The 24,355-nt window shown below is 42.7% G+C and overlaps 1 long non-coding RNA gene and 1 other non-coding gene across 3 annotated transcripts; both read left to right on the forward strand.

Moving 5' to 3' along the window:
• Positions 1 to 606: 606 nt before the first annotated feature.
• On the forward strand, positions 607 to 23,574 carry LOC143830248 (uncharacterized). 2 transcript variants are annotated; one of them, XR_013228390.1, is made up of 3 exons: positions 607 to 1,051; positions 18,817 to 18,912; positions 23,368 to 23,574. It is a non-coding gene; the product is annotated as an uncharacterized LOC143830248 (long non-coding RNA). The 2 variants fall into 2 exon arrangements; XR_013228391.1 differs by lacking the exon at positions 607 to 1,051 and adding an exon at positions 17,579 to 17,736.
• LOC143831033 (U6 spliceosomal RNA) lies at positions 14,389 to 14,491 on the forward strand. The gene has a single exon (XR_013228674.1). It is a non-coding gene; the product is annotated as a U6 spliceosomal RNA (small nuclear RNA).
• Positions 23,575 to 24,355: the final 781 nt, after the last annotated feature.

Genomic DNA, 24,355 nt, shown 5'->3' on the forward strand with positions numbered 1-24,355 from the left:
AGGATATGCTTTGTAGAGCAGCAGCGTGGTTTGACAGGAGGCCTTGCCATTCCAACATACCAATGTGTTTCAGGCTATTATAAAATTGTTTCCTGAAATCTCGGCTGCTTTGTACTGAAGTTGCCTTGATGTTGAGGAAACCGTGGGACAGAGGTCCATGATGCTGAGCTGAGTTTGATCTAAAATTAATTATGTCAGGTGATGCCTGGAGCAGTCTCTCTCTCCCGTCTGCTCGTCGCTCTCTCTCGGGGTTGCTAAAGGAAAAGCAACAGAGTGAGCTGCAGGTAGGAGGCAAAGATTACGCTGGAATTTTCCCTCCTCTTTATTAGCTTAGTGCAGCTTTGCTCCCCTTGCCCTGAAGCTCTCCTTGACCTTTCTGCAACACGGCTGGCTCTGTCCTTGCAGATGGCAGCTCTCCAGTCAGCCAGGATCATTTTTCGGGAGATGAAAACAACAAAGGCAAGCTTCATAACAAGAATGCAGAGGAGAGCAGGAGGAGACTTCTAGTTTTTTTGGGGGAAAGCCCACCACACTTCATATGTAAGAAATGAATGCAAATCCATCAACAGGAGCCAAGTAAGGCTGGCTCTGCAGGAGGTATCAGAGAGCTTGCTTGCTGCTCTAGTACCAGGACACCACGTGTAGAGTTGCACTATGGAAACAAAATGTCACTGGACCAAGAGAGCAGCTCAAACAGTACAGCCTTGAAAAAGCCATGTGTGGGCAGAGAAGGTGTGTCAGAGCAGGGCAGGGGATGGTTTTCATGGACTAGGGCCCTGTGTATTTGAAGGGCTGCACCTTCCCATATGTTCGTGTACAGCAACTGCTGTCTGCTGATTGGCACCTTCTTGTTCTCCCCTTCCTTTTTGTTCTGTCTTACTGGAAAGACATCTAATTGCAACAAATGTAATCAGCATGATCACAGCAACACAGGGGAGCAATTACCTGAAGAACAATCTGAGCAGGGCAAGCAATACCATAGGCATGGCAGCTGCCAACCCAAGGGAGGAGCAGAGCAAGAACAAGATGATCTTCCAATGATACAACCCAGGTGAGCACATGATGGAATTTTCCATGGAGCAGGATGCTGGGCAGTGGAGATAGGTGTTGGAGATAGGTGTTGATGTGCTTAGACAAAGGAATTAATGGGTCTAAGAAAGGGAGCCATCATGACTGAGTTTGGATGAGAGATTTCCCCTGGCAGAAGGGCCAAGCATGAGTAATATGTGTGAGATAAAGAGATTTGCCTAGGAGCCCCTGGGAAAACAGATTTTAGCCAGGCCATTGAATCAGCAATACAATGGACTGGAGAAGGAGGAAAAGGAGAAGGTGGAGAAGGAGGAGAAGGAGGAAAGCAATTCCTGAGTCAAGCTGTATCTGTGATTCCCAGCCTATAGTGAAAGGCAAGCTGAAGAGGGGGGTCCAAAATGTAGTTATTCCCAGCAGTGTCTTGGCAGGCTTTTACAGGGTCTGGCTTTGGTACAAGACCATTGAGCAGTACTACTGGTTGTGGAAAGACAGAGTACCAGCCTGTGAGATATGGATCCTGCCATACTTAACAGTTGGCTACCTGTGCTGCAGTATAATTAATGGATATTCTATGTGTGAAAGTCTGCCCCATCACAAGGCAACCCATGGCCTACCACTTAACACATAGCAAGCTAGATTTCAAACAGAAGTTGTTGATATGCTCGTTTTTGTACGTGATTCCTCGGGGAACCTTTGTCATAGAAGATACCCAGACATACAAAACAAACAAACCCCTATAGAGCAAAGTGGTACCGTCCAAAAAGTTGCAGCTATCTCAGCTGCTGTTTATATGAATCAGGCTGTCAGACTACCGAGGGCAAATATGTGGCAAAACATCCACCTCAAAGCAGGACTGCTACCTCTGTTCCCATGCATATTCTTCTCCGTAACTTGGGTCCCATGCTGAGGACACAACCATGTATTCGGCAACAATGAAAAGCACAGAGACTGTGCAGGAATCTGTGGGAAAAGCTACATCTAAAAGCAGCTAAGGTATTCCTAGACTGTTGCACAGAAAGCTTGGCTAATCAAAGATAAATTCCCATAATGAACCTTCTCGCAACAGGATAACTTCTCACTCATCTGGTGTGATGACCAAAAGTTCTCCTATGAATCTTAAATATGCTCCAGTAAAAAAGAAATAACCACAGGGGTATGGTGGGTTAGTTAATGCTCAGAGTCAATGAAAATAGTGCATGTTGCTTCACCCATTATTATAAGTTATGTAAAGCACAGTTTGAAATGTTCCTAACATGAACAACTTCTAGCAAGAGATTTCTGATACAAACACTTTTCATTTTCACTTTTACCAGCATTATTAGTATATTTCTAAGGTATCCTGCCTTTCAAATGCACAGGCTGCTGCCTGGATACCCTGACCCTGCCTCCAGTCTAGGAGAGATGGAAATTGGGGGCCAGCTGGGCGCCATAATGAGGAATATGCTGGTGCATAATTGGATCAATGAGGATCTGAATGAGCTCAGTGTGACCAGAACTTATGAGATGAACCATAACAAGATAAAGGACATAAATGTTTCTAGTTAATATAATACCAGGCTCAAGATTTTAGTGTGTTATGCTCATGGGCCTGTTTGATGGGGGAAGAGTCTGGTGAATTTTGACATATTTTAGCTAGTTCTAATACAGCCCCATGGCAGATTGGTTTTAATCATGTGGTTACCATTGTCAGAAGCATGAAGTTTTCTTATGATCAGCTTTATTCAAGCCTCCACACCCATTTTCTTTACATTCCTACAGGTATAAACCCATTCAAGGTAGTGCTACCTTTTAAACTGAATGGTAGGTCGGTGACTTTAACAGATGAAATGACAGAAGTGGAGTAGGTGAGGTTTTCTCTATTACTGCATTGCTTCGTTGGGAAAAGCCTTACCTATGGACTTCTGCCTGTCACATGACTGTTAGATCCTCTGTCTGTTAAAAAGTTGACAATCATAAAATGCAAACCAAGAATTTGGACAAAACTTTCAACTTTGCTTGACTATCCTCCAGCACTGGATTTCTCATATCCATTTTATTGCTTAAGTTTCTGCTCATGGTTATGAAATGACCAGTGAAAAAGCTGTCATCTCCTACTCCTGTCTCTTTAACAGTCATCTGATGCAAGGCATCTGATGCAGGAATTGGTGGGTCCCAGGCAGACTGTGTCTTGTGACTCCTTATGATCAGCCACCCACAACCCCCCTGTGTCATTTTCCCACCCGCTGTAGTCTCCCACCATCTGTGGCCACAGCTTTCCACACTGTCTGCACATCTTTCCTTCACGGCACGGGGTAGTCTATGTGGCTGGGAGTGCCACTGCTGTAACCTCTAGGAGGGCCATTGCTGCACATCCATCTTCAGCAGAGCTGGATAGCAAATGCAGCTGACAGTATGGGTGACAGAGCCCTTGCAAGCTAGAGGGGTAAGGGCTGGCATGTAGGCCTCAGTGCTGATATACAAGTGGAGGGTAATCACCAACTGAAGCTTTTCACAGTTTTAATTTCTCTTTATATCTGTACTCTTATGATCCCCGTGCCATTGTCTGAGGAAGGGCGCATGTACACGAAGACTCACGCCTCGAATAAATCTTTGTTGGTTTTAAAGGTTCTATTGGACTCAATTTTTTTGTGCAGCTTTTCACGACATGGAAGATCATTATCAATTGCTCTTAAAATAACTGTTGTGGGTGATTCAGGAAATAATAGCTGTATTGCTCTACATTATCAGGTTGTAATTTTACCGCTTGTCTGTTTTTTAATACTATCCAATGAAAAATAATCATATCCAGATACTCTGTTAGGGAACAGCTGCAACAGTAGCAGCCGTCTCAGTTCAGTTGTTGTTTTCCCTGAATATCGAAACAATGTGAATAAATCTACTGGGGCTTTCAGTGAGGCTGCTCACCTACAGGGCTCTGACCCACATGCAAAAAAGCAAAAAGCAGTTTGTGATAGAGATAATTAGGCAAAATTTCTGTGAATGTTTTGGGAGTCAATACCAAAGTTAGTTGTTTTATAGAGAAGCTTTCCTGTGACACGCTTGGCCAAGGTGGCATAGGGTGACCTCTGCAAATTGAATGTTGGCTAATTATCGGTTTTTCAGCTCTGGAGATAATGTAAGACGATCACCATGAGGAGAATGAGACAAAACCAACCTTCCCCTTTCTTGGGAGTAAACAGCCTCCCTTGCAAATATATACTTTCCCCCAGGTTTGCAATCCATTTTATGCAAGAGTAGAGAAGCAATAAAGTTATGAGTAGTGTTCCTGTTAAAATTTGGAGTCCTAAAGAACTCCCATCATGATCCAGGTATATATGGCCTCTGTAGAAATGAAAGAACTCCCAGAAGTAATACTTTCTTTTATCTTATTGATGGGTTATCTACCATGTCCTATATTTCACTGGTTCATGCTTCTCCATAACTACGCCTGTGGGAAAGTGAATAAGCTCCTGACAGGAAGGAAATGAGTTAGAATTCCTATTTTGTTGTTCTTTAACTTTTAGCTTCTTGTGGATAGAATCCCATGGGATCTTTCTGCAATCTTCCTTATCTGTAATAAGAAATAAGATGGTTGAATTTTTGGGATTCAAACTGCTATATTCTCAAAAGCCAGGTAAGCAAGGCAAGCCACAGAACACTAGAATGGTTAGAGAGAAGGAAGGGCAGAGAATACCAGCAGGGGTTTCTAGGCTGGTGACTAGAAGGGGGCAGACTACACAAGAGGCCAGGTACCATGAATAAGGGCCAGTTTGGATAGTATCTAGTCTTTGTGCCCCCTCACTGGTCCTGTTGACAGGCATGGACACGTTGGCAGAGCCAATATGTCCTGAATCACCCAAATTCCAGTATCAGTACAGGGATTCGGGCTGACAAGATTTAGGAAAGCCAAATTTTTGGTTCCAAGGCATTTAAAGGGGCCTAGATACATTTAAGTGCCTCCAGAGCTTGCCAAAAAGCTGAGCCCAGTGACAAAAGTCTCCCTTTGGATCGGTTGTCTGTTGGGCTGAGGGTGGTGGTGGTAGTGGTTTGAACTGGACCTGCCCACACAACCTGACAAGCAGCTGATCCACAGAGATCCCTTTCCTTCAACATCATTGTTCAGAAATCATTCATTTAAATGTAAGAAAACACATGAGTACACTTGAGGACTCTGCAGAGGCGGTGCTGAATCTGCTTCTGTCTGCTGAACTCAGCAGTTCAGAATCTCCTTTGCATGGGTCCTTTCTGGCTTCTGTTCTGGACATGCTAGAGTGTGGTGGCATTTTGCAAACTGGACTACACACACACACACACACACACACACACACACACACACACACACCATAAAATTGCAATGAAGAACTTCTTTAACCGCCATTGCTGCTTTGTAAGATGCCACACCAAGGCCTGCCATTCACACGAAGCCAGCCATTTGTAATGGACTGCCTGATTTGCATGCACAGTTACGATTGCACTGCGCTCCAATTAAGCAGGTCACATGCAAAGGGCCAATTCCAAACTTAATTGGCCGTTTGTTCCCAGAATTACATAGCTTTGTGTGCAATCACAATAATTACAAATACACATTAAGAACAAATTTGCATGTTCCTGCTTCAATAACTAGCGATTCAGTTTTTAGAATGTGACCTGCAACATTTTTGGAACTTAACTTTTTGAAGTGGCAACACTGTGAGGTAATAGGTACGCTTGTCTCCTTAGCAGGGAGTGGGAATGGGGAGACAAGGGACAAGGACATCCTGTACCCTAAATACCGTTTGAATATTGCAGCCCTATACAAGCCTGTTTGAGAGTAAGTCCCATAAAATTATTTTTACTTCTTGTTAAATAAACCTGGTTAGAATGGAATTATCTAACTAGAGGATCTTTTTAAAAATGAGAACATGGCATCTGTTTTGTGCTTGATGCAAATCCTTAAATAAACCCACCTTGAAGTTACACTTGGACCAGAGGGTATTTCAGTTTCAGAGTTTTCTAAACTACAATATTTCATGCTGGAGAATTTATTTTATTTTTCTACCAGACAGTGCATTGGATATTATACTGTTACGGGGAGTAGGATTGTCTGTTGCAATCCTCTATTGGTCATTGTATGTATGTATGTATGTATGTATGTATGTATGTATGTATGTATGTATGTATGTAATGGGGAGGACTAGAGATCTTTTCATGAAAATTGGAGATATGAAGAGAACATTTCATGCAAAGATGGGTATGATAAGGGACCAAAATAGTAGGGACCTCACAGAATGAGAAGATATTTTTAAAAGGTGGCAAAATTATACAGAAGAACTATACAAGAGCGAGCTTAACATCCCTGATGATCACAATGGGGTAGTTACTGACCTGGAGCCAGACATCCTGGAATGTGAAGTGAAATGGGCCTTAGGAAGTCTGAGCAACAATAAAGCTAGTGGTGGTGACAGCATTCCAGTTGAATTTTTCAAAATCTTAAAGGATGATGCAGTAAAAGTGCTACACTCAATATGCCAGCAAATTTAGAAAACTCAACAATGGCCACAGGATTGGAAAAGGTCAGTTTACATTCCAATCCCAAAGAAGGGCAATGCCAAAGAATGTTCAAACTACCGCACCATTGCACTAATTTCTCATGCTAGCAAAGTTATGCTCAAAATACTACAAGCTAGGCTCCAGCAATATGTGGACTGAGAACTTCCAGAAGTACAGGCAGGATTTCAAAGAGTCAGAGGAACTAGAGATCAAATTGCCAACATACACTGGATCATGGAGAAAGCTAGGGAGTTCCAGAAGAACATCTACTTCTGCTTCATTGACTATGCTAAAGCCTTGATTGTGTGGAGCACAACAAATTGTGGCAAGTTCTTAAAGAGATGGGAATACCAGAGCATCTTATTTGTCTCTTGAGAAATTTATATGCAGATCAAGAAGCAACAGTGAGAACTGAACATGGAATCACTGATTGGTTCAAAATTGAGAAAGGAGTTCGGCAAGGCTGTATACTGTCGCCTTGCCTATTTAACTTGTATGCGGAGCACATCATGAGAAAGGCGGGATTAGAGGAGTCACAAATTGGGATCAAGATTGCAGGGAGAAATATCAACAACCTCAGATATGCAGATGATACCACTCTAATGGCAGAAAGTGAAGAGGAATTAAAGAGCCTGTTGATGCGGGTGATGCGGGTGAAGGAGGAGAGTGCAAAAGTTGGCTTGAAACTCAATATCAAGAAAACAAAGATCATAGCATCCATCCCTCTCAATTCCTGGCAAATAGATGGGGAAGAAATGGAGATAGTGACAGATTTTATTTTCCTGGACTCCAAGATCACTGCAGATGGGGACTGCAGCAAAGAAATTAAAAGACGCTTGCTCCTGGGGAGGAAAGCTATGGCAAATCTAGACAGCATCCTCAAAAGCAGAGACATCACCCTGCCAACAAAAGTGCGTTTAGTTAAGGCTATGATATTCCCAGTTGCAATATATGCAAGATCACCCAGAGTGGAGCTTTAAACCTTAAATCTGGGTCTCCTGTATTTACCTGGTGATTCGTTTTGTGTGGTGTTAGGCAAATATCACATGCAAGATCTTTACTCTCAAAAATATAATCAAAGGCATTTTCCCTCTTGGCCCTCACATATACTTACAAAGAGAACGTGTGTGTTGGGGCGGTGGCTTAGAATTCCTTCCAGCAGAGGGCAATCATGTATTTTAAATGGGTTGATTAACAGAGATGTTATACACATTTCTATTCAATCTCTCCTTAGCTGTTTCAGTTTCGGTTTTACTCTGCCATAAATCTGGTTATAGGATAGCGATAACTCAAACTGTTTGGTGATTTTTCGGTTCCATGTTTTCCAGGAAATTGTTTAAATATTCTGTTGCAAAATGATTGTTTGTAAAGATTGCCCCAGACCTGCTGTCTGGAAGGATTTTACTTGCCAATAAACATTTAAGGGACCAACTATAAAGTAAGTCACAGTATAAGCTTTTAAAATCCACCTCCCTCCCCATTTTGTCACATTTTAAATTATCAGCCCACTCTTTAACTATGACTCCAGTCCTCATTCATAGCTTTTGTGCTCCATGCCCCCTCTGATAGTTTTGCCATCCTCCAGGGAAGGCCTGGAAATCTGGAATTACAATTGGTCTCTAGAGGTCAGAGACCAACCCATCCCCTCCCCCCCCTGGCAAAATGTCTGCTTTGGAGGGTGGTCTCTATAGCATTCCAGAGTGGGCACCAACCCCTCAAGAATATCGTTTCAGAGGAAGCATTGATGAAGGGAGCTTTGACTCTCAAACGCTCATGCCCTGATGGTAGTTCATAGTCTGAGGAAGAGTGCTTGCACTCAAAAGCTCACACCTTAAATAAATCTTTGTTGGTCTTAAAGGTGCTATTGGACTCTGATTTTGTCCTGAAAATCTTGTTAGTCTCTTAAGATGCTACTGGAATTGAGTCAAGCAGTATCCTAAGAATATGAAATGAAATGAAATGAAATGAAATGAAATGGAATGGAATGGAATGGAATGGAATGGAATGGAATGGAATGAATGGTCCCTAAGACAAATGATCAGATCAGAAATTGAGTTCTGTGGAATCCTGGAGTTCCTGTCAGGGACCAATCCAATCAAACTCTGGTAAGCTCTAGGAGAAATTAAAAAATGATGAAAAGTCTTTACTGGCAGATTTGCCCACCAACACTGATATTTCCATAGAATATGCAGCCTGAAATCTTACCCCCCCCACACACACACACATACTAATATTTAGAGACTGCTGACCTGGGCAGAGCCTGCACTTGCTTTGTTTATTCCATTGTCAATTCTGTTGAATTCAGATCGATTTGAACTCGGGTCTTCCTCTTCCCCCCCTCCCATTGAAACAGAAAAGTGTTCTGTACGTGGTTAGGGTAGTTCAGAAGGGGGGGGGACCCAAGCCTATTTCTTTCTTTTCTTGGAGGGGGGGAGAGGATCGACGAAGGCAGAGGAGGGAGAAAAAAAATCTAAGACCGACAGAAGTTGAGAGAAATTAGGGGCTTCTCCTTTAAGGCAAGTTTGTCACATGACCAGTTTTGGCCAACCAGGGCTTCCCTGCTATCTCAATTCAATTTTAAAAATATTGAGCATTAAAAGCATTCTAAGATATCACACAATAAAGGTAGGGTCACTCCGGTTCAATCCTTCTTGCTGCAGAAGGAAAATTTAAATCGCCCAAAATCAAAATGGAAATCACAATCTGTGTAGACGGCAGGGATTGAATCGACCTGGGATTGAAATAAAATCTCCATGCAGTTTACATCCAGGGCATGCTGATCCAACAATAATCAGGCCTTACAGTAACCCTAAGGCCTGATTATTGTTAGATGCTTTATATGGGTCTGCCTTGAAGACTACTTTGAAACAGCAATTAGTACAGAATGTGGCAACCTGTTTGTTCTCTGGATTTGTTGCTTAGGCCATATCACTCCTATTTTGGGATCCCTTCACTGACTGTCTATCTGATTTCAGGTTCAGGGTAAAAAGGCATTTCTTGACCTGGGGCCCACATTTCTGAAGGCATGTCTCTCCCAATAAAAGCCCTGCAGAAACATCATTCTACACTTTTTAACTGTGCTTCCCACCATTACAGGGTGGTCAGTTGCTACTGGTTTGCAGGATTTCTCAGTCACTGTTATTTATGGAAAGAGCTTCCCAACGAGTTCAGGAAGGCCTTGCTGATGCCATTCCAAAGGGCTGTAAAACTGAACCCTTCACAAGGGATTTGGGAGCACTTAAATGTTTAATAATGTTGTTGGTTTATGTAGTACATTTTCACTTTGCCCTGACCTGGGTAGCCAAGGCTAGCCCAATCTTGGCAGATCTCAGAAGCTAAGTAAGATCTGCCTTGGTCAGTATTTGGATGGGGAAATACCAAGGTTATATACAGAGACAGGCAATGACAAACCACCTCTGAACGACTGAAACATGATCAAAAAAATCCCCTTGTTATCTGCCTTAGGTCTTAATTGTGAGGAGAAATGTGGGCTTATGAATATTTTACATAAATATGGTAAGCACTCCTAGGAAGGGTAGAAAAGATTGCTCACACATGTATACAGGACACATGGCATGACTGTCAGAGTGCATTTTTGTGTACAAAATGTACAAGGAGGCAGCATTGTTTTTGAGAGCCAGCATGGTTAAGAGTAGCACCCTCTAACCTGGGTTTGATTCCCCTCCACATGCAGCCAAATGAACAACCTTGGACTAGTCAAAGTCCTGTTTGAGGTGTTCTCATGCACCAGTCCTGTCAGAGCTCTCTGAACCCAATCTACCACAGGTGGCTGTTGTGGGGAGGGGGATGGAAGGTGATTGTAAGCCACTTTCAGACTCCTTAGGCTAGTGAAAAGCAGGGCATAAAAACCACTCTTCTTCTGAGGGATGGAGGTTAAAAGGTGTTCTTAACTCTTTCAATGATCTTTGTGAGAGTTAAATTCAGCTGATATCCCCAAGATGCAATATTCTGTACCAAATTCTGCATAATAGGTGAAATTTCACCACAGAAAATGGTTGTGGATCATGTAAAAGTAAGGTTGTCTGCCAGTTAAGGCATGCTACACTTGAATGGCAGGAGATCAAGAGGTGGGGATTTACCGATTGGTTGGGGTGCTGGTCACAATGATGTCACTTCTGGCTTGACCTGGAAGTCTGATGTCATTGTGCTGGAAGTGATGGTCTAGCAGTCATCCCAAGCTCTATGATTTAATCAGAGTTTTGCACAAAAGCTAGAGTGTTGCCCAACATGATTACATTATTGGTGGAAAGCACCAGAAGTTGCATCATTGCATAGGGGATGATGATCAGGCTTCCCCTATTGTGTTAGCCACTTTCCTTGCACTGTCCAGCTGAGTGTTGGGAGGCATAGGCAGTGAGAGGCTGATGTATTGTTGTTTTGTTTTATGTATTGTTTCATGTATCGTTGACTAGTTTTAATGTAAACCGCCCTGAGCCTTCGGGGAGGGCGGTATATAAATATAAATAAATAAATAAATAAATAAATAAATAAATAAATAAATAAATAAATAAATAAATAAATAAATAAATAAATAAATGTGCTGCCATAAGTGGGAATGTGGCAAGGCTGATCAGTGAAAACAAGTCTCAAGCACTTAGAACTGCAAGGAGACACTAGACATCTGGAAAAAGTCCTTTGAATATCCTACTGAATTGGTTTCTTGTATTTTCTTTGCAAGATTAAGAAATCAGAAATGAATTTATGATACAGACAACTCAAGGGGAGAAGGGCCCAAAATACGTGCAAAGCAACAAGCTTGCTTTATGTGTTTCTGATCCGTATAGTATTCCTTGTCCCTTTTCCTTGCACTCTGCTACATCCCTGCATATCCATTCAGACTACCCTGCAGGCATTTCGGATGTTATTCTCCCTCCCCTCCAACTTGTGCCTTTGTTTCTGGTTCATGTGAGATTTTGTGATTTGTTTCACACTGATTCAGTTTTCAGAAGTAGGGCTCACTTCAAATCTTTACTTTAAATCAATTCCTATCACAATGGCTTGCATTGTAGATATGGTCCTTTTTTCCTTTCAGTGTCTGTTTGTTCTATAACAGGGTCTGTTTTGCAAAGTATCCTATTATTTTTGCACAGTGTTGGCTTGGAGCAGGGATTCCCACCCAGGGTATGTGGGAACTCCAGAGGGGGTCTGCAGCCTTTCCCTGATTACTTTTATGGACTTGGCCACAAGCTAGGGAACTGGCTGCTCCCACCCAGAAACGGGGGGAGGAGCAAAAGGAGGGTGAAGGGTACAAGTGGTGATGTCACTTCTGGTGACATGTCACGGAGGTGTGGCCAGCTGACATCACTTTTGGAGCTCCTGAAGCCTGAAAATTTATTTCAGGGGCTCCTCTATGGTCAAAAGGTTGAAAAAGGCTGGCTTGGAGAAAAGGATTGACTCTTTGCTTGCTGACAATAGGTCTTTCCAAACTGAAGGTTTTTCTCTCTACAGTTTTCATTGGCTTACATGTTGCTTGCACTATCCATTGACTGTGGTGAGCTTATTGGCACAGTAGGGAGTAGGGTGGGCCTGATCTTGTATTCAGGCCAGGGAGTGAGCTGAGCATGGAGCCAGGAAACTGGCAGGCAGGTAAATGATGGTGTGGAAGCAGAACCAAGTGTTACATATAAATTTGCATAATGACATCTGGAAAGACAGATACGGTAGAAAAGTGGTGGGCAGCTAGAGGGAAAGCTTCACATCCTTCCCTGTATCTGTTCCAATCTGCTCCTTGGTGTAGTGGTTAGGAGTGCGGACTTCTAATCTGGCAAGCCTCCAGGATGCTAGATGCTGCTTCCGTTGGCTGCAGAGGAAAGAACGTGTAGTAATGGGTTTAAGCTACAAGTACAATGATATGGGCTAGATATCAGGGGAAAAAATTTCAGTCAGAGTCATTCAGCAGTGGAATAGGCTGCCTAAGGAGGTGGTGAGCTCCCCCTCACTGGCAGTCTTCAAGCAAAGGTTGGATACACACTTTTCTTGGATGCTTTAGGATGCTTAGGGCTGATCCTGCGTAGAGCAGGGGGTTGGACTAGATGGCCTGAATGACCCCTTCTGACTCTATGATTCTATGATTCTGTGAAGCCAGGTTTGATTCCCTGCTCCCCCACAAGCAGCCAGCTGGGTGACCTTGGGCTCGCCATGGCACTGATAAAGCTGTTCTGATTGAGCAGGAATATCAGGGCTCTCTCAGCCTCACCTACCTCGCAGGGTGTCTGTTGTGGGGAGAGGAAAGGGAAGGCGAATGTAAGCTGCTTTGAGCCTCCTTCGGGTAGAGAAAAGCGGCATATAAGAACCAACTCTTCTTCTTCTTCTTTTGAGGGCAGGGGAACAGACAGCAGGGCTAGTGATGAATTCCTTATTTTTTTCACAAAATCAAAAAAGAATATTGGAGCACTTTAATGATAAGGCATTTATTTTGCCATAAACAATCTCCCACAATCCTCCCACCATTTTTTAGTCTTTGTTTCAATTTCTTCTCATTCATCTTGGATGGTAACTTAGAATGTATTTAATAGTAATATAGCAGCAGTTTTTAAAAAATATTATGAATGGGATGGGCAGTTAATATTTCCCTGTAATCTGTTGAAGGATGCTCCCCCCAACGTGCATGATAATCAATGTTAATTTGCCTCAGTGTAACAAATGATGTTAGAACTTATTCATTTATTTAAAGAGAACAGGTGATAAGGTAACAAGTTAGAACTTATTTATTTCTTTACTTTATTTATATTCTGCCTTCCTCCATAAGGCAGAAACCCAAAGTAGTTACATCATTCTCCTCTCCTCTGTTTTATTCTCAGAACCACTCAGAGGGTCTGACTCACCCAAGATCACCTAATGAGCTTCCATGACAAAAATGGGTATTCAAACTTGACTTTCCCAGATCCTAGTTCATCACTTGGACCACTCACTACACACATAGCTTCAGTTGCAAACAGATTGCTGGGGTGCGTGGGGGGAATGGATGTCTGGAGATACCTTGTGCCAGGATATTCCAATTTCTTTCATTTTTGGCCCTAGAACTCCCATGATCATCCTGAAGCTGGTGGCCAAATTTGAGATACTTATTTTCCCCCTGAGGTTTCTGTGTAGATCAGTGTCATATTGAGGGGGGGGGGCTTGATAGCCCTGGGTGCTAGTTATCACCTACAAATCCCATAATGGACTTGGACCCACATATGTGCAGGACCACCATTCCCACTTAGTTCCACTACAGAATTTTTGCTCTTCTGAACAAACTCTTTTAAAGGTGGCAGGCATGTGCCTCTTCTTATGCATTCTCAGTGATGGTTGCCACCTTTGTGAATAAGGCACAGATCCAGACTTAGAGTGCTTTGAACTTTAAAAGAGAGTAATCTTTACTGGGAAAGATTATTTTCAAACATATATCATATTCATTTATTTCAGTTTCCTTACTGAAGCAGAGTACAAAAGCTTAAAGAGTAATTATAAAACAGCTCAGCAAGCTTCTTGTGGCTAGGCTGCAGGCAGACTACATGCCACACATCAACAGATGGAGAGAGCTAAGCCTAAAAATGGCTGCTTGCTTGCTTCAGCAAAGGACGCACACTGAGCTGCTTCTTCCAAAAGAAGCAGGAAGTGGGCAGGAGTCCACCTTAAACAAAGGAATCCCCAGAGCACATACTGGGGATTTCCCACTGCTTATGGGTACAATTCCCAGGACAGACCAACTGGCACCACTAGTGAACACACAGGTTCAGCTTAGCTGTTTAAACAGCTTGACAACAGCCGCAAGACTGAGTTCACCAAATTAATTCTTGATTGCAATTCCAACAAAAAGACCTGCAGTAATCACACTATTTTTCATACTTGCTTCTGCAGCATGTTTACTAAAACTGGAATAACACAGAGAATATTATCTTGACTTTTGTGCGTGGATGACCTGCGACATCTTGAAGCATTCCATATTTTTGTTTATTAAGGCAAAGTGTAACATACACTGCTAGCTGACACTCAGAAGCAGCAAGCCTATGAATAATAATTGCAGGGTATTGTTGGGGATATAGTAGAGATCCATAAATCCCTAAGATTGCACAAAGTGCTGCATTCCAGCAAGCAATGCTCCAAAGTCTCTAAATTTCCAGAAACACGGTCACGAAGTCATCAGACTCCATCATAAAGTCAATCAGACTCCCTTCTCCATCATACGTCGTAAGCATCTATAGTAAAGGTATATTGTTTTTGGATATGGAGATTCTGTTTAACTACTGTGGCTGATAGATATTGGCAGGCCTAACCTCTATACATGAAAACCTTTTTTGAAAGTAATCCAAGTTAATGCCCATCACTACATTCTGTGGTAGTGAATGCTGTCAGTTAAAATTATGGGTTGTACTTTCAAAACCCACTGCAATCGATTTCATTGGATTGCTCCTAGTTATGTTTGTATTGTCTTCCCTGACTGGCAGCAACTCTCCAGGGAATTAAAATGTTCTACCTGCTACAGCTTAGATTTCTGGTAAAGGTACAGTTACTTTAACCAGTGGGAAAGCTGGCAGTGCCAGAAAGGCTTTACATTTGCCTTCTCTCGCTTTCTGGGTCTGAAAAGCCTAAGAGGTGACCTGTATGAGAAATGGCAGCTCTAATACTGGAGGAGGCATCAGCTTGTTGGGTGTGGCAGCACTTGTGTGTTGTAGGACTTTGTTTAAAATAACAGACAGAAGTTGGAGCTGTTGACAAAGGGACAACCGTAGTGGTTCTGTGGTGTCAAGGGCACAGGAAGCCGGCAGGAAGACCAGTAGGCCTGAAGGGTCTGAGGAATGATGATGAAGGAAGAAATATAGTCTGGAGGAAATACATACAAGTGTCTAAGTAACAATACATATGGAGATGAACTGCTACAGACTTCAGATCAGTGGTGGTAGGTTGATTCTTCATCATAGGATTGTCCTAAAATCCCCAGGCTGTTATGTTTCTCTGCCTTTAGCAGCAGTCAGGAGGATAGAAATGCAGAAGGTGACACTTTTTCTGACTCACAGGTGAAATGCTTTATTTCTGCACTTGAGGCTGCCATTAAAGACACAAGGGCAGGGGCTTTAAATAGGGTTGCCAACTCTGGGCTGGGAAACACCCCAAGAATTTGGGATGGACCCAGGAGTGGGCGAGCTTTGGGGTGGGGAGGTATCTCAGTAGAATCTAATGCTGTGGAGTCTACCCTCCAAAACAGCCATTTTCTCCAGGGGAACTGCTCTTTTTAGTCTGGAGATAAACTCTAATTACAGGGGAACCCAGGGCCTACCTGGGGACTGACATCCCTAAGGCCACTTGAAAAGTGTTTACCAGTTCATGGGCTTTTAAAAGGAACCATCAAACTCAGCAAGCACTGCTTTCCGTAGTATAGATATGGTCAGGATCACCATAGAGCAAATCACCATTAAAGGGCCAGCAGGATCTGGGCTGACTCTGCACTTACTTTGTTTTTCTGTTGTAGATCCTGCTGAATTCAGATTGATTTGAACTCAGATTTGAACTTTATCTCCCCCATTGAAACAGAAAGTGTTCTGCACTTGATTGGGGATGCTCAGAACGGGGAGGGGAGCCAAGCGCAGCAGGAGTCTCTTTCTTTTATTGAACGGGGGTGGGGTGGGGAGAATTGGAGATAGCAGCCTCACAGGGGGAAATAAATCCAAGAGGCAAATCTCTGCTGAGAGAAGTTAGGGCTTCTGAAGCGCAGTCATTTTAGGATAAGCCTTGCAACCGGGAACCAGGAAGTCTTTGAACTGACGCCCTGGCCAGTCAGGGAAGACTGCTTTGCTATGAGGCACGGAGAAGGGAGTTAATTCGCAAAATAGCAAAAATCTGCACACTTACTGATGTTGGTTTTTCAAATATTGAGGGTTATGTCTACTTCTGGATATTGAGGGAGAAAGGTAGGGTCACTCCGGATCTATCACGCATTTTGCTGAGGGAAAATTTAAAGTGCCAAAATCAAAATGGAAATTGAATTTAGTGTAGATGGGAGGCATTTATTCATACTGGGAGTGGGTAAAAAGCTCTGTGCAGACTACACCCTGGTTAAAAATTTGGGCCAGTTGTTGGCCTGTTGTCAGCCCTCTTGATGATGGTTCATCCTGTAGTCCTGCAGTAAAGCAGGGGACGTGATATAGGGATGAGATTCTCCCTGTCCCTTTCATGGCTGCCTATCATGCTGTTGTTAAAGGCAGAATGGTGGTTTCCTTTATGCTATTGGCGGGATCATCTGTATTGCACACAGTTTGCATATTGTCTTGGGGGAGTTGCTGCCAGAGGCAGCTGAGTTACTAATTATAGCAAGTTTGAATGGCCTTGGATAACCCCTATCAGAGTGTCTCTCTCCTATCTTCACCCTGATCTGTTCCTTGTTGCTTTCTCTAGCCTTTTCCTCAGCAGTTTATTTTGTTCCTGCAACATATCAACATTCCACATAACAGAACTTGAACAAATGTTTCCAAGCCAACCTGCTTGTAATTCTACTAATTGACCTGACACTTTGGACTTCCTAAGAGAGTTTTAATGTTCTGTTTTTAAATAATTAACCCCAAATGTAATAAAATGTAAAATATTAATCATACACTTGTGAGTTTTATTATGGAGATTATTGACTTGCGCTAGCATCAGCCTAACTGTTTTTCAGGGATGGTAAGATTTGCACTGTGTCAGGTGGCCAGAAATCGTCCTGCATTCTTGGGGCAGTCCTGAATGTGCAATGAGGACTCAAGGACTTCCAAACCAGATTTATTTTAATGTTCTAGGACAAGCACCTGATTGATATCTAGGCTTGCCAACCTCCAGACAGGGCCAGGAAACCTCCTGCTTTTACAACTGATCTGCAGACTGCAGAGATCAGAGAAAATGACTGCTTTGGAACATGGAGTCTATAGCAATATACCCCACTGAAGTCCCTCCCTTCCCCAAACCCCTCCCTCCTCAGGCTCAATGCCCAAATTCTCTAATAGATTGTGGCTGGAGCCTGGCACACTCTAGCAAATAATTGGCAGAGCCTGGTAGACACTGACTTTTCAAATTTGATAAATTACTAGTTAGTTGGTAAGCCATTTGGCTTGACTTGGATACAGAATAAAGCAAATGAACAACTCAGCCAAGAACCTCTTCAATAGGAGATAGTGCCCAGCAACAACTTATGCACCAGGCATTGGAGATCCAGGCATTAATGTCCATGTAATAGATAACTTGGTTTGAATGGCTTTCTACTCTTATAATTTCCTTTTTTTGCCTTGTGCTTTGTTTGAGTTCTTGTTTTGTCTTGTAATAGATTTTATTTTCTGATTCATTATTCCTTACTTAACCATGACAAATCATCCAAAGGCTTTGTAATTTGCAGTTCTTTTAATGTTAATCCAATATTATGATTATTACTAGCTTCAAAGCCCATTCCTAAGAACAGGCCTTGAAAGGGCCCCCTCCCCAGGCAGCTTAAGGTGGCTTTGGGCTGCAGCTCGCAGCCGGATCAAGTGGGGCAGGTGGGGGCTGGCCAGCTCATTAGCACACCCGGGGCAGAGCTCCTTAGCAGGCAGTCAGCAGGCTGGGAGGCTTTTGTTAGCAGGCCCAGCCTAGCAAGCTGGGAGGCCCTCGTTAGCAAGCCCTCCACCATGACCCTTTGCCCAGGGTCCTCTCCCCTTACCTGCTGCTGGCTCCAGGCACTGAGGCAAGTCAGAGAGCAAAGAGGTTAGAGTCCAGGGACAGAGGGCAGGAGCTGCAGGGGCAGGGCCAATCAGGATTGGCCCTATTCCAACTTGGACAGCCAGACATGTCCAACCCCACAGGCTGTTTCACAAATATATAGAGGAACCATGGATAAGGATTATGAAATCATTGCCTTAACTGTGAAGCTAAGTTACTATAAGAAGAGCAAGTCTCCCTTTATTAAAAGTTCTTTGCATCATTTTTCTTTATCCCTAGAAAGTTTGCTTGCCTATATAAGACTCAATATTAACTTTTACGAACTGTAGCTCCCTATGGGAAGGGCAATCTAAGAAACAGAAATGTTGGAAGTATTGGCATTTTAATTCTATCACTAATTTTCTGCTAGTGGAGGAAGACTTCTTTGTTTTGTCTGGCACTCCCTCACTGATCTTTATTGACCCCTCCTCCCATTCTTGTGTTTATAGGTTTATGTTTTTTCCAAATTGTTTATAGCTATATCTATAAATATTTTCATTGTTTGCTGTCTTGGGGACACTGACTTAAAATGTTTTAAAACAAATACAAATGCATTTTAATTGTTCTGGTTCTTCCCAGGTTGCCATTATGGCCCATCTGTTCTCTTCTGGGAGTGGAACTTCCTGGGACTCTTGGAACAGCACCCACAACTTCCATCCAAGTACATGCATGAAGGTAGCTGCAAGTGTGAACAAACACTTGACTACACACAAAGCTGTTCACAGTCAACCCATACTTATTACTTATCAGTTGAGTCTCTTTGGGCTGAAAATATGGACAAAGACAGTTGTGACTGCCTAATGACTCAGATGAGGTAAAGGGACTTGATTCGGATGAAGCACCAGCCACAAAAAAAGGGAATATTTAAAAAATACACTGGGAAGCAGGTAAAGTTAAGACTGGTGGCAGCTTCTGCTAAAACAACTTTATTTTAACAGCCAGCTTGGTGTAGTGGTTAAGAGTGGTGGTCTTTAATCTGGAAAACTGGTTTTGATTTCTTACTCCTCCACATGTAGCCTGCTGGGTGAACTTGGGCCAGTCACAATTCTCTCAGAGCTCTTTCAGCCTCACCTACCTCATAGGGTGTCTGCTGTGGGGAGAGAAAGGGTAGGTATAGAAAGCTGCTTTGAGACTTCTTCACATAGTAAAAAGAGAGGTACAAAACCAGTTCCAGCCAATCTGTTCTCCAATACTTAGTCAAAAGCTCTGTTGCCCCCCCCCTTTCTAAAAATACTTGGTGGCACCATGGTTGCTCCTCCCCTTTCTAAAAATACTTGGTGGCACCATGGTTGCTCCTCCCCTTTCTAAAAATACTTGGTGGCACCATGTTTGGTCTCCTGCTGGGTGCGTAGTGAAGGCGTTCCACCACTTGCTTATTTTAAGGAACCAATCTTTATTTAGTATTATAGAAAAATAAGAGATGCTATTATTTTGTGATGTTTATGTAGTGAGGTATGTAGAATTTAGTCTTGTAGGAATTGGGGGCAGCCTGTCTCCTCTGCCTAGTTTATAGCTCCTCGTGTTTATAGCCCCTGCATTCCGCCCCTCCCCTTCTTGGAGCCTTTGACTATGTGATGGTTTCCTGCTTTTCTGGATTCCTGTGGGAGGGGGAATATATACCTGTATCTTGGGCCCCAGTTTCAACAATGTTTCCATGAGTATTTCTTCCTGTTCAATAAATGAAATATTTTTCTTCAGGCAAGTGAAGATCTGAAATTTCATATGCTCCAAGGACTGTATATTTTTTATAAAATACTATTATAAAATACTATTAGTGTTCTGACACATGTAGCATGTGTGAACAATGTATTCCTTATTTTGGAGTGCTTTGGACAGCTGTTCTAATGCAGAGAGGTATTTAGGGTGACAGGAACCATAGTAAATATACTTTTCATAGTTTATAATGATCTGAATGCTATTGTGCAGGTGAGGTAGCCTCAAGGGTTGTCAAGAACCATGGGAAATGTAAGTCCCATAGTATTTGAGATTTCTCTTAGCACCAACATAGGTCACCTTCTCAAGGGGTCTATTCCATAAAGTAGGAGAAAAAAAGCACGGGCTTTCATTGATTACAGGTGAGCCTCCTTTAAGGAGGCAATGATCAGAATGTAGCAATCTAAAGTCTGCACCTGACACTTGGTGGATCCCCCAACTCATCTTCAGGCAACAGAGATCAGTTCCCCTGAAAAAATGGCTGCTTTGGAGAGTGGACTTCTTATAATTACACAACACTGAGGTCCTTCTTCACCCCAACCTTCACCCACTCTTGGCTCCACTCCCCCAAATCTCTAGGTACTTCCCAATGCAGGCCTGGCAACCCTCCCTGGCACTGGGGGAGAGAGTATAATGTTTCCCTGCACAGTGGTGATGCAGTTCTGTTCAGTTGTTCTGGAGATTCAGATGTTTTATGTCAGTTTTTCATGTACCAAAAATATCTTTTTTTTCTGGGAATATACTGTCCACTTTTTCCCGTTAAGCGTGATAGCACATACAAAATGATTAGATGTAATAGGCAACTTACATCAGTGGTGACAAGTTCTGCATCCCAGGGCAAGTTTCTGCCATGAAACATATGCATGTAGTATGAGCAATACATTTATTCATTCTCAACGGGGCCAATTCTGTGGACACTGAGACAGGAGCCATGAACAGACAAGACAGATCTTTCCACATGCCCCATCAGAAGAATCTTCATATGGCCACATAGGGCATTTGAAAGTTTCAGCCTAGGATTTCAGGTTCAAATCCTCACTCTGCCAAGGAAGCTCACTGGGTAAATGTGGGCCAGTCACTCTGTCTCAGCCTAACTTACTTTACAGGGCTGATGTGAAAATAAAATGGAATTATGTACTTTTGTGGAGAAAGAGAAGATATAAATATAGCCAAAGATGGAGGCAGCTTGGTTGATGGGTCTCAATGAGAGAAGGTAGTAGAGAAAGATGAGAAATATGGGGGCTGACATGAAGGGCAAAAAGATGAATTAGTGTAGGGAATAGGAATACAGGGGGAAATCAGGTGGCCCTGAAAGTCCTTTTAGATTCCACATCATGCAACTGAGCCCAGCCTGGTTCCTGGCACTGCACCACTGGGCCATAGTTTTCCAAGGTAAAGTGCAGATAAAGGTAGGTTGGCAGGCAGGTGGGAAGGACAGAAGAAAGGAGAATAAGGGAAGAAGATATGGAAAACAGAAGAAGGAAATTGTTGGCAGGGGGGAAATCACATGTCCTCTCCAAGTCCTTGCAGGTTTTCTGCTTGTCTTCTGCATTGTCAAAGACAGAAGAGCAGAGCCAGTAAAAGGCCTATAATTACATGTGATGGGATATTATGCTGAATTGTTTACCAGACGTGGACTATCATGAATCTCACTATGGGAACAAAAAATAATTATTAAAATTGTCTGGAAAGGGCTGCTATTTAGGATCACAGGATACAGCCTGCCTAGTGGATGATACCATTCCTACACACTGACCTGCAGAGTGTTCATGGTTTGGGTGGCAAGTCTGGCTTAGGGAGAAGCCAGCTCTGTAAGAAACTGATTTTTTATAGTTATGACCATAAGGCTGGCAGATTTACTATATTTCAGCTTCCCTGCACAGCATAGCATTATGTCCTCAAATTTCAATTCTCCCAGAAGCATGTCTTTCAATCCAAGTCTCTTTTTAGCAAACCAAGGTAGTCATTTCCCCCTTTCTTATTGATAATTGGCTGCGTGCAGGCTGCAAAATGTCACATTACCATACAAAGCTCCTTTTAAGGGACTGCCGAGTCACCTTGAAAATACAAGCTGCTTAAACCAATTAACTCATTTAATCTATATGTTTTCAGCCTAGTAACACTTCCAGTTTTCTTTTGTGGGCTTGAAAGTTTCTTTATCTGCGTTTGTGACAGCCATAGCTGTCACTTGGAATTCTCTTGCCAGGTAAATGTTGTTATCCTCATTTGAAGAATGGTAGACAAATTAAGTAACTTGCTTGAGCAAGTTTAAATTCAATAAAAGACTGAATTCAAAGCTCTTACTTCATCCAGAAAGTAGACTTTTTAGAAAAGTAGGTCTCTTGTGCCTTAGAGAAATAATACTTCCCCTTGCTATCTCTTTTTCTGTGCTCGGGGAAAGTTTATATACTGGATTTTTGTGTGTCACGTAATTGTTCTTTTGTTAGCTGTCAGACCCCTCCTCTTGCTGAGAGGCAGTTTATAACTAACGTAACTATAAATACCCTTCCTCAAATTTCTCAAATGCAATATACTACCTGACTCAAATTGGCAAAAAATGGACGCCAGCCAGAGACAAGCCTGAACATGTCATCTAGAAGTATGAATAAGAGCAGTTGGCTAACTAAGACCTCCACTACACCCTGGAGAGATTAATTATAGGCCAATGGGTCTCCCAAGAACCTATTAACTCACCTGGACCAATCCCATCAATGTCCCACCTTATTTTCTCTGCTTACAGTTACGTTAACCAAGCAACCAATTAATCATTTCTATTCATCAAACCCAATAATTCTCTATCCTGCAGAGTCATCAAGCCTCTTCTAAATCATTGCCCACCTCAGGAAAGTCCACCAAATCATTGTTTTTCAGGCAAATATGTCAGCTTGCTCCAGGGAGCACTTTGCCTAGCCACCGGTGCTCCATTCCTGGAATTTGAGAATATTCTAGTTCAAGCTAATCCACATCTACAAGATCAAATATATAGACTGTTATTAAAATATGAAACTGAATCAGAGCAAGTTAAGACTTGTATGATTAAATGGATGCAGAATATTGGGACTAACCTTACATTGGAAGCTTAGGAACATATCTGGGTTAAGGTACCTAAACTAACAGTTGGATATTAAGAGAAAATTGGTATAAGATGTTTTACAGATAGTATGTGACACCCAGAGTAATTGCAAAGATGACCAGGGGGGTATAACTATATGTGTTGGAAATATCATGAAAAAATTGGATCCTTTTTTCATATGTGGTGGAGATGTGGGAAAGTGAACAGGCTGGGGGCAAAAATACATATGGTTTTAGAAGAGATGTTTAATATTAAGTTTCCTGTGAGAGATGAATATATGTTAAGTTTGTACCTGGGCTTACTTCCCTGTCATGCTAGAATCTTTTTCTTTTATGCCACAACAGCAGCAAGATTAGTTCTGGCCAAGAACTGGAAATCCACACAGATACCAGTTATTGAGCTCTGGTTAGACATACTCGCTGATCTTGAAAAGATGGCAAAATGTACGTCCACGGTCAACAAAATAGAAGAATTCCAGGAGCAGTGGATCTTTTATCTGGACTATCTTGCCAAATGAAGTTCCAAGCAGAACAAGGGGTTTGTGAGAAGACAGGAAATGTGATTATATTGTAATCAATACTTACTTCTTTCTTTTTGTACACTATTACAAAATAAAAAGATTTAAAAAAAAAGAGTACCTAGCCACCAGTGCAGAGTGTGTGTGTTCCTGGTACCAACAACATGCATCTTTCACTTCTCATTATGAAACACTGACCATTTTGCTGCTGCTTCAGTGGACCTCTACAAGATATGGCAATTATAGCCCCTTTCCCTGAAACTATTTCCAGTCTTCCCTATTGATGTGGAACATCTACTGGTACACTCCCTCAAACAGAAGTCTAAGAACATGACATCCATAGCCCCACCCCCAGGGACTGCACTAGTAGATGGACCATGGCAGTGGTGCCAGAGTACTGAGGTGCACTCATTGCTCCAATATTGTCGCCCCCACTGCCAGTCTTCTGAGGCTGCTCCCACCCTCTGGAGTGTGGGGCCATCCTTGGGAGATTGCCGGGGATGGGGCCAGCCCAGTGTAACACAGTGCTGTGCGTCGCTGGGTGGGACCGCCTCCTCTATGCCTCCGAGACACTCCTGCCCTCTGGAGAGCGGAACTAGCCTCGGAAGACTGGCAGGGGCGGGGCCAGCCCAGTGCAACACGCCAGCAGGTAAGGCGAGGAGGTGGGGGGGGGAGGAAGGGGGCGAGAATCCTTGTCAGTTGGTGTTTTTCTCTTAGCTAGCTTGGATGTTTTAAGTATGTTTGTGTTTTGCCCTTTTATTTGTCTTTTAATAAAAAGCCTTTCCAGTTGAATAGTTGCCTGATTTATTAGAAAT

This window comes from Paroedura picta, chromosome 2, assembly GCF_049243985.1.
Source record: "Paroedura picta isolate Pp20150507F chromosome 2, Ppicta_v3.0, whole genome shotgun sequence".
In the NCBI taxonomy this organism is placed as follows: Eukaryota; Metazoa; Chordata; class Lepidosauria; order Squamata; family Gekkonidae; genus Paroedura; species Paroedura picta.